This window comes from Myotis myotis, unplaced genomic scaffold (genome assembly GCF_014108235.1).
Source record: "Myotis myotis isolate mMyoMyo1 unplaced genomic scaffold, mMyoMyo1.p scaffold_m19_p_4, whole genome shotgun sequence".
Lineage (NCBI taxonomy): Eukaryota > Metazoa > Chordata > Mammalia > Chiroptera > Vespertilionidae > Myotis > Myotis myotis.
This window is the reverse complement of record NW_023416346.1, coordinates 37,055,196-37,067,036: the sequence shown is the minus strand read 5'-3', so window position 1 is coordinate 37,067,036 and position 11,841 is coordinate 37,055,196. Positions and strand designations below refer to the sequence as shown.

The 11,841-nt window shown below is 38.3% G+C and overlaps 1 pseudogene; it reads right to left on the bottom strand.

Moving 5' to 3' along the window:
• Window positions 1–917: 917 nt before the first annotated feature.
• On the bottom strand, window positions 918–5,957 carry LOC118653372 (annotated as a pseudogene).
• Between the last annotated feature and the right edge of the window lie 5,884 nt (window positions 5,958–11,841).

Sequence of the window (11,841 nt, the reverse complement as noted above, 5' to 3'; positions counted from 1 at the left end):
GGAAGCAATATCCTCATGAGTAAGAGAATCCTTGAAGAAATAAATCACTATGAATGGAGAAGCAGATCTTACACAATAGGCATTCCTCATTGTGAAATGCATCAACATTCCTGCAATTGTATCCAGTCCCATATGGAGTTTTGGACTGATTCTAAGATGGGTGTGGGGGGATGACTAACCGAAAACAGATGCTGGCAATTGTGTAATTTATAAACATGATAGAAAGGATATTTGCTTTAATATATTGTGTCATGAATAGCTCTATTGTATGTGTAATATTTTCTATCTGGTTGAAAATGCATTAACATTACAGGCTATAAAATATGACAAAAGAATTATAAAATACAAACATTTCTTCTGTGCAAATGTATTGGAAAAGAACATGAAAAATATAGGTAGACATTTTAAAGTTCTACTGAGACATTTCATTTTTAATAAGTTTCTTTATGCATGTCAACAATGAACAACACTTGTATAAATTGAACTAGGATACAACTGAACACTTCTTTGTTGCATGCTGACAAAGAACAATTTGATTAACAGTAAATCCTTCAGAGCCTCCCTGAGAACGATTTCTCTGAGATACACTTTTTAGACAAAAGTTCCCAGAGTAAATTCTGTTATTCTTGGTACTTTGATTGTACCCAATATTACACAACGATAATAGTGGGCATCCCAAAATCTTAATTCGGATATCACTTAGGTGATAATGTAATATGACATTCTAAACAAGGAAAGGACATGTATGATGTAAAAATTCATTAAAAATTAAGAAATTATTACATGCTCACTTGTCCAGCATCTAATAGATTCAGTTAAGTATCAAAGGAAACCAGGCTGCAAGCACAAGGAAAATAAATAATTGGGAATGAATGAAACTGAGTAGAGACTTTCTGTTATAATACAATTTTTAAACTTTAACAAAATTTATTGGAAGAGTTTCCTGGGTTTGTCTGGCCTTGTTTCCAGGTTGCTGCTGCTGCACCTTTTAAGCCCTTTTGCTTCTTCAGCTTTTGAGCCTCCCAGAAAACCTGAATGCATGGAGCCTTTTTGGTCACCCAGCAGGCGGTGGGATTTCTGGTTGTGCACAGGGAGGAATGTGTACTCAAGCCCCAGCTCCTTGCACATCTTCTCAAAGATAGAGTTGGTATTACAGAAATTTTTGAGCATCTTTTTCCTCTGGTCACCAGATAGTGCTTGGGGCCTCGTCTTTTCCATGTTTCTGCATGTGTTATTCATAACTGCAGATCTGACAGTCAAGGCAATAATTGAAGCCTGGTGTCCTTAGGCTTTGCCACGTCCTTGTTCATCAATTGTTCTTGCTTAATTTTTGGCTCCTTTTTCTGGCTGGCTATTTCCAAAGGCAAGAGTCTTTTCACAACATCATCAACCTTCTCAATTCCAGGGATGTTTTGGTAATCTTTGAGCAGTGTGGTGGGTTATCTTCTTGGCTGAGCTGGACTGGTTTCTGGATGATGGCTTATCCATGGGTGGCCCAGAGGATGAGACCTCAAGGAGGTGAGGGAAGGTGCCAGTGATCAGAAGGAAGCCAGGCACACTCTCCACTGGTGGCCCAAGGACAGGGGCCTGCATCCCAGTGGAACTCAGTGCCCTCCATGCCACCTTCAGCATGGTAACTTCTATAACACAATTTTTGTTGGGGAAACTATGAGAATTTTTTCATTGTTTTGTGTAATTAATGTGAGAAATGAGAGTAAGAAAAAAAGTAAGTTGAATTGGTAATATGGGCAGTGACTTTCCAGTGCCACTTAAGGGCTGGGAAAGTGTTATAGAGTATACCAAACACTTCACCAAAATCAAGCAGTGAATCAACTAAGAATAATACATATTATTGAGAACAAAAGCCTGTTTACTCAGTATTGCTTTTTCAAATATTTGAATCATTTTTATTTTACTACTTTCAGCTCCTTCCATTCCTCAATGGTAGTCATTCTGCTTCAGAGTGGGACCATTATAAATAACTGTTAACTTTATAGAACATATGCTCAAACATGCATGTATGCATACATGCACATACATACACATGTGCGCACACTTTTTGTCTCTATTTCTCTGAAAATCAATTGGAAAATATTAGTTAATAATGTACCTATTTTATTGCATAGAATTAACTTCAATACATGATTTTTACAAATATCTTGCTATGATAAAGATTTGGTTTTACTATAGCTATATATCACATTGTCTGTGTAAGAGGTGTAATAGTGTTATTTCTCATTTTAACATAGAAAACCTATGATGCGCCCAGATGAAGCAGCTCAGTGGTTGAGCTTTGATATATGAACCAGGAGGTTACAGTTCGATTCCTAGTCAGGGCACATTCCAGATTGTGGATTCAATCCCCAGTGTGGGGCATGTAGGAGGCAGCCAATCAGTTATTTTCTCTCATCATTGATGTTTCTATCTCTCTCCCTCTCCCCTTCCTCTCTGAAATCAATAAAATCATGCCCTGGTAGCTCAGTTGGTTAGAGTGTCATCCTGATATGCCAAGGTTGTGGGTTAAATCCCTGGTCAGAGCACATACAAGAAGCAACCAATGAATGCATAAATAAATGGAACAACAAATCGATGTTTCTCTCTCTCTCTCTCTCTCTCTCTCTCTCTCTCTCTCTCTCTCTCTCTCTCTCTCTCCTCTTCCTCCTCCTCCTCCTCCTCATCATCATCATCAATAAAATAAAAAAATTCTTAAAAAAGTGAAAACCTATGACATATGCATAACATTTGTTCCCTCAGTGACATAAACATAAAACTTGTTCCCTTAGCCCCAGCATTACAATGGGTTTCAATATATTTTAGTAATCTTAACACCATCTTACATTTGAACAACAATCTGGTTGAAGAGATTATAAAATGTCAGCTACCTCTTTCTGTACAAATGGCAACACACAAGCAGCAGTAACAACAACAACAACACATTCCATCTTATAAAGATCTTGAGATGAGTCTCAACTTATTGACGGATAAGAGGAAAAATCTGAAGGAATCTGGTATTTAAAGATCAAGAGTTGAATTGACTTTCAGCTTAATGTTTCATGGATAATACTTATCACATGGCCTTGGATTTCCTTTATCAAATGGTGAACTGTTCTCTGGTATATCTGAACAAACCTGACAAGACAGAAAATATCATGTCTGGCTTATAGCCTTTGGATTTGATAAAATAGTCAGCTCTTTTTTCCCCAATATCTTGAGTCTTTCCTTTTGCCTAAACCCTGTTCCTTTTTTAGCCAAATACGATATCCTCCAATAACTCTAGAGGTCATATTTTACTTAGCCCAGTGATCAGAATCTGGAAGCATTGAGGCTGAGGTGAACTTCTACTTATTTTTGGTTCTGAAATACAAGATTGTGTCTTAAGTCTTTGATCACGAACCCAACACACTTGCCTATCTATCCAATAGCATCCCCGCTTGCAAAAGAAATCTAGAAACTTGTTTCACAAATGCTTTTTACTTGATCTGATAGGTACTGGATTGTAATGGTAAAAGCATAACCCTTAAGGAGAAAATACTATCTTTATAAATTCCTGACCTTCCCTTGGTGGTAGGCTATGTACTCTGAACTGATTGTTTAGTTGTGGGAAAGTTTGTATTGGTCTATCCACAGCTTTTCATTTAGACTTTCTTATCATTATTGCTTCCAATTTAGTCTGTGATTACATACAAGGGTAAACCTAACTGTTTCATCAAGGTATCAAACTCATGTCCTGATCTCAATAAAAGAGTGCTCTCATTTTAAAAACTATATACAACAACTACTAGAGCAATTATTACTACATCTGGATCAGAGTGACAACTTAAGAGGTATTTATTGGTAAGTTAGGAACTGTTTTTTATATATAAAGTTTAGTACTCTTTTTGGTATGATTTGACATAATGTAGAAATCATACCCAGAAAAACTTTCTCTTTTTTCTCTGACTGATATTAGACTTGTTTTTCCTTCTTGAAAAAACTTTGACATTACCTCTCTTCTCCCCAAAATGATTTCATGAATTCTCTTCATGCACATCTAAAACTCCTGCATGGTGTTTTTCTAAGGCAATACACCTCACAGTTTAGCACTTAAAGGTCTTTGTTCCCTGAAACTCTACAAATGATGGACTAAGAGATCTTCAAAGATTCATTCAAGCCCCAAAAGGCATCTGATAGCATACTTGAGTGGTGAAGCCAAAGATGTTTGTTGGAAGGACACTTCATGCTGACTAAAAAATTTACTCTGAATGAAAAAGAGCTTACAGAGATGTTTCTCCCTCGCTCAGCACTCTTGCTAAGGGCTCTCCAGCTTTAGAAAATGAAGTCAAATTGGAGTCTGTACAACACACAATGCTAGCAGTCATCAGGCAACCCTCTGCTTCTGTGGCGGGCCCCTGCATCCTTAATACAGAAGGTGTGTTCAAGGCATCACAGAGGCATGGAAAGTGGCCTTTCAAAGACCTAGGAAAGGGTTGCATGCATATTTACAAAACTGCCATCATTGCCCAACAGACCATGCATCTACAGCAGGGGTCCTCAAACTTTTTAAACAGGGGGCCAGTTCACTGTCCCTCAGACCATTGGAGGGCCAGACTATAGTTTTTTTAAAAAAAACTATGAACAAATTCCTATGCACACTGCACATATCTTATTTTGAAGTAAAAAAACAAAACGGGAACAAATACAATATTTGTATTTACATGTGGCCCGAGGGCCGTAGTTTGAGGACCCCTGATCTACAATTTACTTTTACCCCTATAAATAAATACGACAAGGAGAAAAGAAATGTGAAGAATCTAGAGTCAACAAAAACCCAGTGCATGATGAAGACTAAGGCATATGTATGTCCTTATATATCATGTTAGTGAGTTAGTGCCATTTCATATTTAGTTTATTTAATTTATAATTTCACTCTATAGCAATCACAAAATTATTTAAAAGCCTATATGGGTATTAGTGTCATCTGAAATTTAAGAGACATATTTTATATGTTCCCCCAAAGCTGGCATATCCACTCCTCTAAGAATGAATAATGGAATAAAGAATTTGACTCCATGTCTATCCTTGTCCCACAATATGAACACTCCACTGAGGTTGCACTGTACTGCAGGAAAGCTATGAGTAGGCAGTATATTAATTTAGATATATTTAGACAAAGTTAAAGCCCTTGACTTACTTTCTATTTCACATATATATTTCTACCTGGCTAGGTCACCAGCCCCTTAAACTTAACATGTTTATAACCTGCTTTTTAATCTTTATTTATAATCCATGGGCTGGAACGCTAGTTCAGCCATTCACCTTGGGCAAGTCACTAAAACTTTCTGTGCTTTGGTTTGCCATCTACAGAATGGGGTTGTTGTAAAGGATCAAATGAATAAATATATATAACATGCTTACAACAGTGCTGGGCACATAATAAAATTATATAAGTGTTAGCTGTAATGATTATCTGTTTCCAATATGCTTATCAGGGCCTTCATCTTGAATCTCTCAAAAGCCTCCTTATTGCTTTCTCAAATGCTCTGTTCTCTCTTTCATCCCTTAAACAACTAAAAGCTAGAATAATGGAATTTTAGGGCTTGAGAGAACAGACACATTCATCTAGTTCAATGTCTTACTTTGACATACAAAGCTCCTACCTTTCTGCTATTTCCCCCAAAATTTAGCTGTTGCTTCACAAACCAGCCAATTCCAATTATATTTTTATGCAATCATGTTAGAAAGTAATTTGTTGATGTGAACTGAAATCTGCTCTGATCACACATTATGTGTAAAAATATTTAAGTTTATTATAGCACATTATTGGCCATCCTTAGCCTAGAAATCTAAACTCTTCCCAACCAAATCACAATCATTACACCTTTCTGACTTTAGCTTTCATTATTCTCCCATTTGCCCCCTTTGGTACCCTCAAATTTGACTACTAGCCCTGTCCTGGAATCAATTTCCTTTTCATGCATCTCGAGCTATGTCATGCTTTCCCTTCCTTCTTCAATGCCCTGCCCACAGTCTGTTTCTATCTGTCCAAATGATCCTTCAACTTACAGCTTAAATGACATCTTCTTCAGGCAACAGCCCATGGTCCATGATGCTCCAAGGCAGGGATGATATCATACTCTTCTGTACGTTTATAGAGCTTTGTTTACACATCTATTATGGCTGTTACTGCACATAATCTGTTACTGTAGCTTTTTATATATATGCATTATTCTTCCTACTATATTATAAGGTGATGAAGGCAGTAGTTGGGTCTTGATCATTTTTCTCTCTCTTGCATTTCCTAATACATGATAAGCACTCAAAAACACATGTGAAATTATTTCCCTAATTCATTTAGTAAACATTTATTGAATATCCCATGTAGCTCAGGATATAAAAAGACCTTAATATATGCTTAAGAAATAAATTACTGGTAAACATAAAAATGTCAAACTAAAATTTTTAGTCTGGGTCTATATCAATATATATTGGTACCACTGAGGAAAATCAGGAGGTCAGGAAAAGGCAGTGATTGGTTGGGATCAGAGTTGTGTTGGTTTTGGATGGACTGAATTTTAAATGCTGGCACAAGATGCAGAATGATAGCTGTTTACTAAGCTGGCACTTTGAAAGCTCCATGCAAGGTGCTGTTGCAGACACAAAATGAAGGCAGAAAGGGGATAGTGTTAATTCTTATGCACTTGGCTGAGATGCACACTAAATCAAGTAGCAAGATCCAATTAGTGACCATGAGCAAAGCTGCCTTTTCTCATGTGAGCTTGGAAAACTCCTTTTCTAAATTTGTCTGATAGATACTCAAAAGTAAACACCTGAATCTCTATTTTCTTTTTTTAGAATATATTTTATTGATTTCAGAGAGGAAGGGAGAGAGAAAGAGGGGGGGAGAGAGAGAGAGAGAGAGAGAGAGAGAGAGAGATACAAGCATCAATGATGAGAGAGAATCATTGATCAGTTGCCTCCTACATGCCCCACACTGAGGATCAAACTGAAACCCAGGCATGTGCCCTGACTGGGAATCAAACTGTGACCTCCTGGTTCACAGGTCCAGGCTCAACCACTGAGCCATCCTGACCTGTCTGAGTCTCTATTTTCATTCTTATCTTCATTTAGTGAGGAGTTCATTCTATACAATCATTGGTTTAAAGGCCGCCCTAGAATGTGAGGATAGTTAAATCTTGCTGAGACTTCAAAAGTCAGTTTTCACAAGTTTCAACCTCCCAGCCACTTGCAAACTACCAATAAACACACGAGACAAAAGGCCGTGCTCTTTTGGAAGAGAGAGTGCTGTATTCCTTTTAGGTTTGGTTTCCAACTTTCAAGAAGACCAAGAGCAATCTGAATTCAAAGGGGAGAGGCAGCTTCCTCCCACTCTGTTGTCAGCCATCTCCTGGGGAGAACAATGTTTTCATCACCTCTAATTCAATCACCCCAAGAAACCCAAGTGTCCTTAAATTGAAAGAATATGAAATATAAATGATCAACTAATAAGTCACAATTATGTGAAATATTCTTTTAGAAAAATAGAAAATATCAGCTAACTTGAAAATTATAGAATGTATTCTCAAATAAAAAATATTTGATCACATACATTACAGTGAACATATCCGTTTAATCTTTTTCATTTTAGCATCTAAGTCCAGGCTGAGATTTATTGGGTTGGCTCTTATAAAAAAGAAATGAAAGGCAAAACTCTTTAGGTTTTAATATATTCAACCACATTTCAGATTTTCCTTAACAAGCCTAAATATTAAAACAGCTTTTAAAAATGAGCATATCAAATAAACAAATCATCTTTATCATGAAAGCTCTCTGATTTTACTTTCCCTGCATATTTAAATGATGACCCTTTTAGAGTTATCCAAACCTTGTAACTGTCAAATTCTTAACTTCCCACTTTTTTAATAAAAATTATTTCCATAAAGATTAGAAATTAATCTAACCTGACTTTCAAATCTAATATATTTTAGTGCTGGAAGCTGTAAAAATTCACCTATCTAGGTTTAATAAAGAAAGTTTTTTCCAATTTAAATATACATTGCATTTAATAAGCTTGCATGATAATTTCAACAATGTTCATGGGTTCTTTAAATTACCTTCCTGCTGTGTCCAGGATACAATCCAATTTCATTTTTGAGCAACTGAGTTAAGAAAAGAAACTAATTTCTGAATGACACAAACTCAAATGATTAGAAGCCAGCCAATCAGAATGGCTCCTATGCCTGACTTAAAAGACAAAAAATAGTCTGGCTATATTTATATAAAACTACAACATATAACTATTTGGATATATCTGAATTTTTATGTAAATGTTTATTTTTTAGCCAAATATTTGTCATTGTGAGGATCAGCATTTCTTCTTTTTGTACTTCCTGTCAACTTTGCATCCATTCATCCATCTCACAAAAACCCTTATTTTAAGGAAATACATAAAAAAGGATTTGGGGGGAAATAGGCCTCCCACTTATTTTTAAATGTTCCAGGAGAGAAAATCTTAAACTGCACTTATACTTTTCTGCAAGCTTGTGATTATGTCAAAATGAAAAGATAAAGAAAGGTAAGGAGGTGGAGATGTGAAGTTGAATCATTAAAGGGAACCAAGATGTGATTAGTTAGCTAGAAGAGAAGGTAAGATTCAAAAGGGAATTTTTTTTCAAGTGGGAGAGACAAAATCATTTTTAAAGGCTCTAAAGAAAGATGTAGTAGAAACTTTGGAGTTGAAAAGTGGGAGAGGGGTGGGATGTAGAACACAAGTGGAGGAACTGACCTTTGACAGAACACCTCCTGCGCTGTAGCAGGAGGAAGAAAGAGAACATGGGTGCAGACACCATCTAATTTTAGATTTGATGGCAGGAAATTGAGGGAGTTCTCATGGGATGGTTATTTTCTCTATGAATCAGGAGGCAAGGTCATCCATTGAGAATGAATGGGCAGTGGGGAAGTTGGAAGTTTGAGGAAAGTAAAGCCATTCTGAAACAGTAATTTTAGAAGATGGGAGGATGAGGTAACCTGAGAAATCCTATATAATAAAGAGGTAATATGCAAATTGACCATCATGCCCTTGCACAAGATGGCCTCCCCCATGTGGTCAAAAGAGGCCACCCCCATGTGGGCACAAGATGGCCGCCACAAGATGGCCAGCAGGGGAGGGCAGTTGTGGGCGATCAGGCCAGCAGGGGAGGGCAGTTGGGGGTGATCAGGCCTGCAGGGGAGGGCAGTTGTGGGCGATCAGGCCAGCAGGGGAGGGCAGTTGGGGGTGATCAGGACTGCAGGGGAGGGCAGTTGGGGGGGACCAGGCCTGCAGGGGAGGGCAGTTGGGGGCGACTAGGCTGGCAGGGGAGGGCAGTTAGGGGCGACCAGGCCGTCAGGGGAGGGCAGTTGGGGGCAATCGGGCTGGCAGGGGAGCAGTTAGGCATTGATCAGGCTGGCAGGGGAGTGGTTAGGGCAGGGGTGGGCAAACTTTTTGACTCGAGGGCCACAATGGGTTCTTAAACTGGACCGGAGGGCCGGAACAAAAGCATGGATTGAGTGTTTGTGTGAACTAATATAAATTCAAAGTAAACATCATTACATAAAAGGGTACGGTCTTTTTTTTCAATAGTTGTATTCATTTCAAATGGGCCGGATCCGGCCCGCAGGCCGTAGTTTGCCCACGGCTGGGTTAGGGGGTGATCAGGCTGGCAGGCAAAAGCAGTTAGGGGCAATCAGACAGGCAAGCGGTTGGGAGCCAGCAGTCCCAGATTGGGCCTAAACCGGCAGTGGGATATCCCCCGAGGGGTCCCAGATTGGAGAGGGTGCAGGCTGGGCTGAGGGACACCTCCCAGTGCATGAATTTCATGCACCGGGTTTCTAGTTCAGTAATATGGACAGTGTTTGAGGGCCCAAATGAGGTTGGTTACCATGAATATGTTTTAGTATCAATCCACCAAAACTGTGATTTGTTTCCCAGAAGACTTTGCTTGTTGGGTACACACAGGAAAAAGGCTAACAGTTGATAGTATTCATTGTTGGAGTTTTGCAAAGGAGGCTCAGTGGGGCAGGGAATTGTCTGGTATTTGTAGAAGAAATTGGAATGATAGACCATTTGCATTGAAGTTATGGAGAAATGAGTATTTCTTCCTTTTTTTTAAAAAAATATATTTTATTGATTTTTTTCCGAGAGGAAGGGAGAGGAATAGAGAGTTAGAAACATCGATGAGAGAGAAACATCGATCAGCTGCCTCCTGCACACCCCCCACTGAGGATGTGCCTGCAACCAAGGTACATGTACTTGACCGGAAACGAACCCAGGACCCTTCAGTCCACAGGCCGACGCTCCATCCACTGAGCCAAACCGGCTAAGCAGAAATGAGTTTTTCTATATTCTCCCTTAAAAAAACTTCTATATATCTATAGAAATTCTGTGACCTTTTACTGATGGGGAAAAAACACTGAAACTATAACTTAGAAAACTTCTGAGGTATCAGAATATACAGTTGAATACTCTCCAAGCTGTAAATCTTACTCTTCTCAATAAATTACAATAATGTTCTTTCATTTGCCTATCACTCAGAATCATTAATCAGAACTTTAAAGTGCTAGCACATAATTATAGATTTTAGGTTGAGAAAGTCCTATCTGTTCAGCATCATTAGAAATGGGTTAAATGTTTTGATTCTGGAGTCAAAAGATAGCTAACTCTCAGTGCCTGAAATCGCAACAACTAAGGTATTTTCCCATTACAATTCAGATACCTCCATTTCCACATGAGCATCTCTACTTCTATCTGTTTTATTTATTTGGGTTTTAAATATTTAATTGGAAGTTTCTGTTGCCAAAAACCACTGACTGGTCTAGTGAAAAGAACCCTTATCCAGCGTTCAGTTTTTTTTTCCCCCCCACAATTTTTAAGTAAAATGCCTTTATTATTTTCTTCATCAGTCTTTTGGAAGAATGTGGTAACAAAGCACCGTTAAAATAAATTATAAGATTACTGGATGCATACAAGTCCTTTGGTATAAGCATAACCAATGGACACAAGACACTGGGGGTTAGGGGAGGCCGGGGAAAGGTCAAGGGGAAAATAAAGGAGATATATGTACCACTCTTTGTAATATTTTAAGCAATAAAACAAAATTTAAAAAAAGATTACTGGAAAGCTGAAAGAAGAAAAATAAGTTCAGAGTTTGAGGTATTGCTCAGGGTAAGGAAAACCTGGGTGGGGTGGCACATGGAGGTCCTAGGCAGAATGAGGGTGCTATGTGTAGAGGAGAGGAACAAAGGAACAAGGACAAAAACAGCCACATAGGGGAAGGCAGGAGCCTTGGGGGGAGGTTATAGGCCAGTGAAGATAAATTTTGCTATTTTCACAACATCATGTCTTTGACATGGTAAACCCTAAGATGAAATAATACAACTCTTCTATAGATTAAATGTTTAAGCCCCTCCCCCCAATTTATATGTTGAAATCCTAATCTTCAATGTGATGGTATTTGGAGGTAGAGCTTTTGGGAGGTGATTAGAATGTGAGAGTGGAACCCTTATGGATTAGGCAAATTGAAAAAGAATAGTCATGGGGATGTGTAAAGTACAGCATAGTAAATATAGTCAGGGACACACCATATTTCTCAAAAAGGCTCCAGAGAGCTCCCTCTACCCTTGTGCCATGTGAGGACAATAAAGAAACAGCCATCTATGAATCAGAAAGTGGGCCCTTACCAGACACTGAATCTGCCAGTGCCTTGATCTTGAACTTCCCAGCATCCAAAATTGTGAGAAATAAATTTCTGTTACTTGTAAGCTTCCCAGTCTGTAGGATTTTGTTATAGCAGTCCAAACAGAATAAGACAAACCCTTTCCCTGATAGAT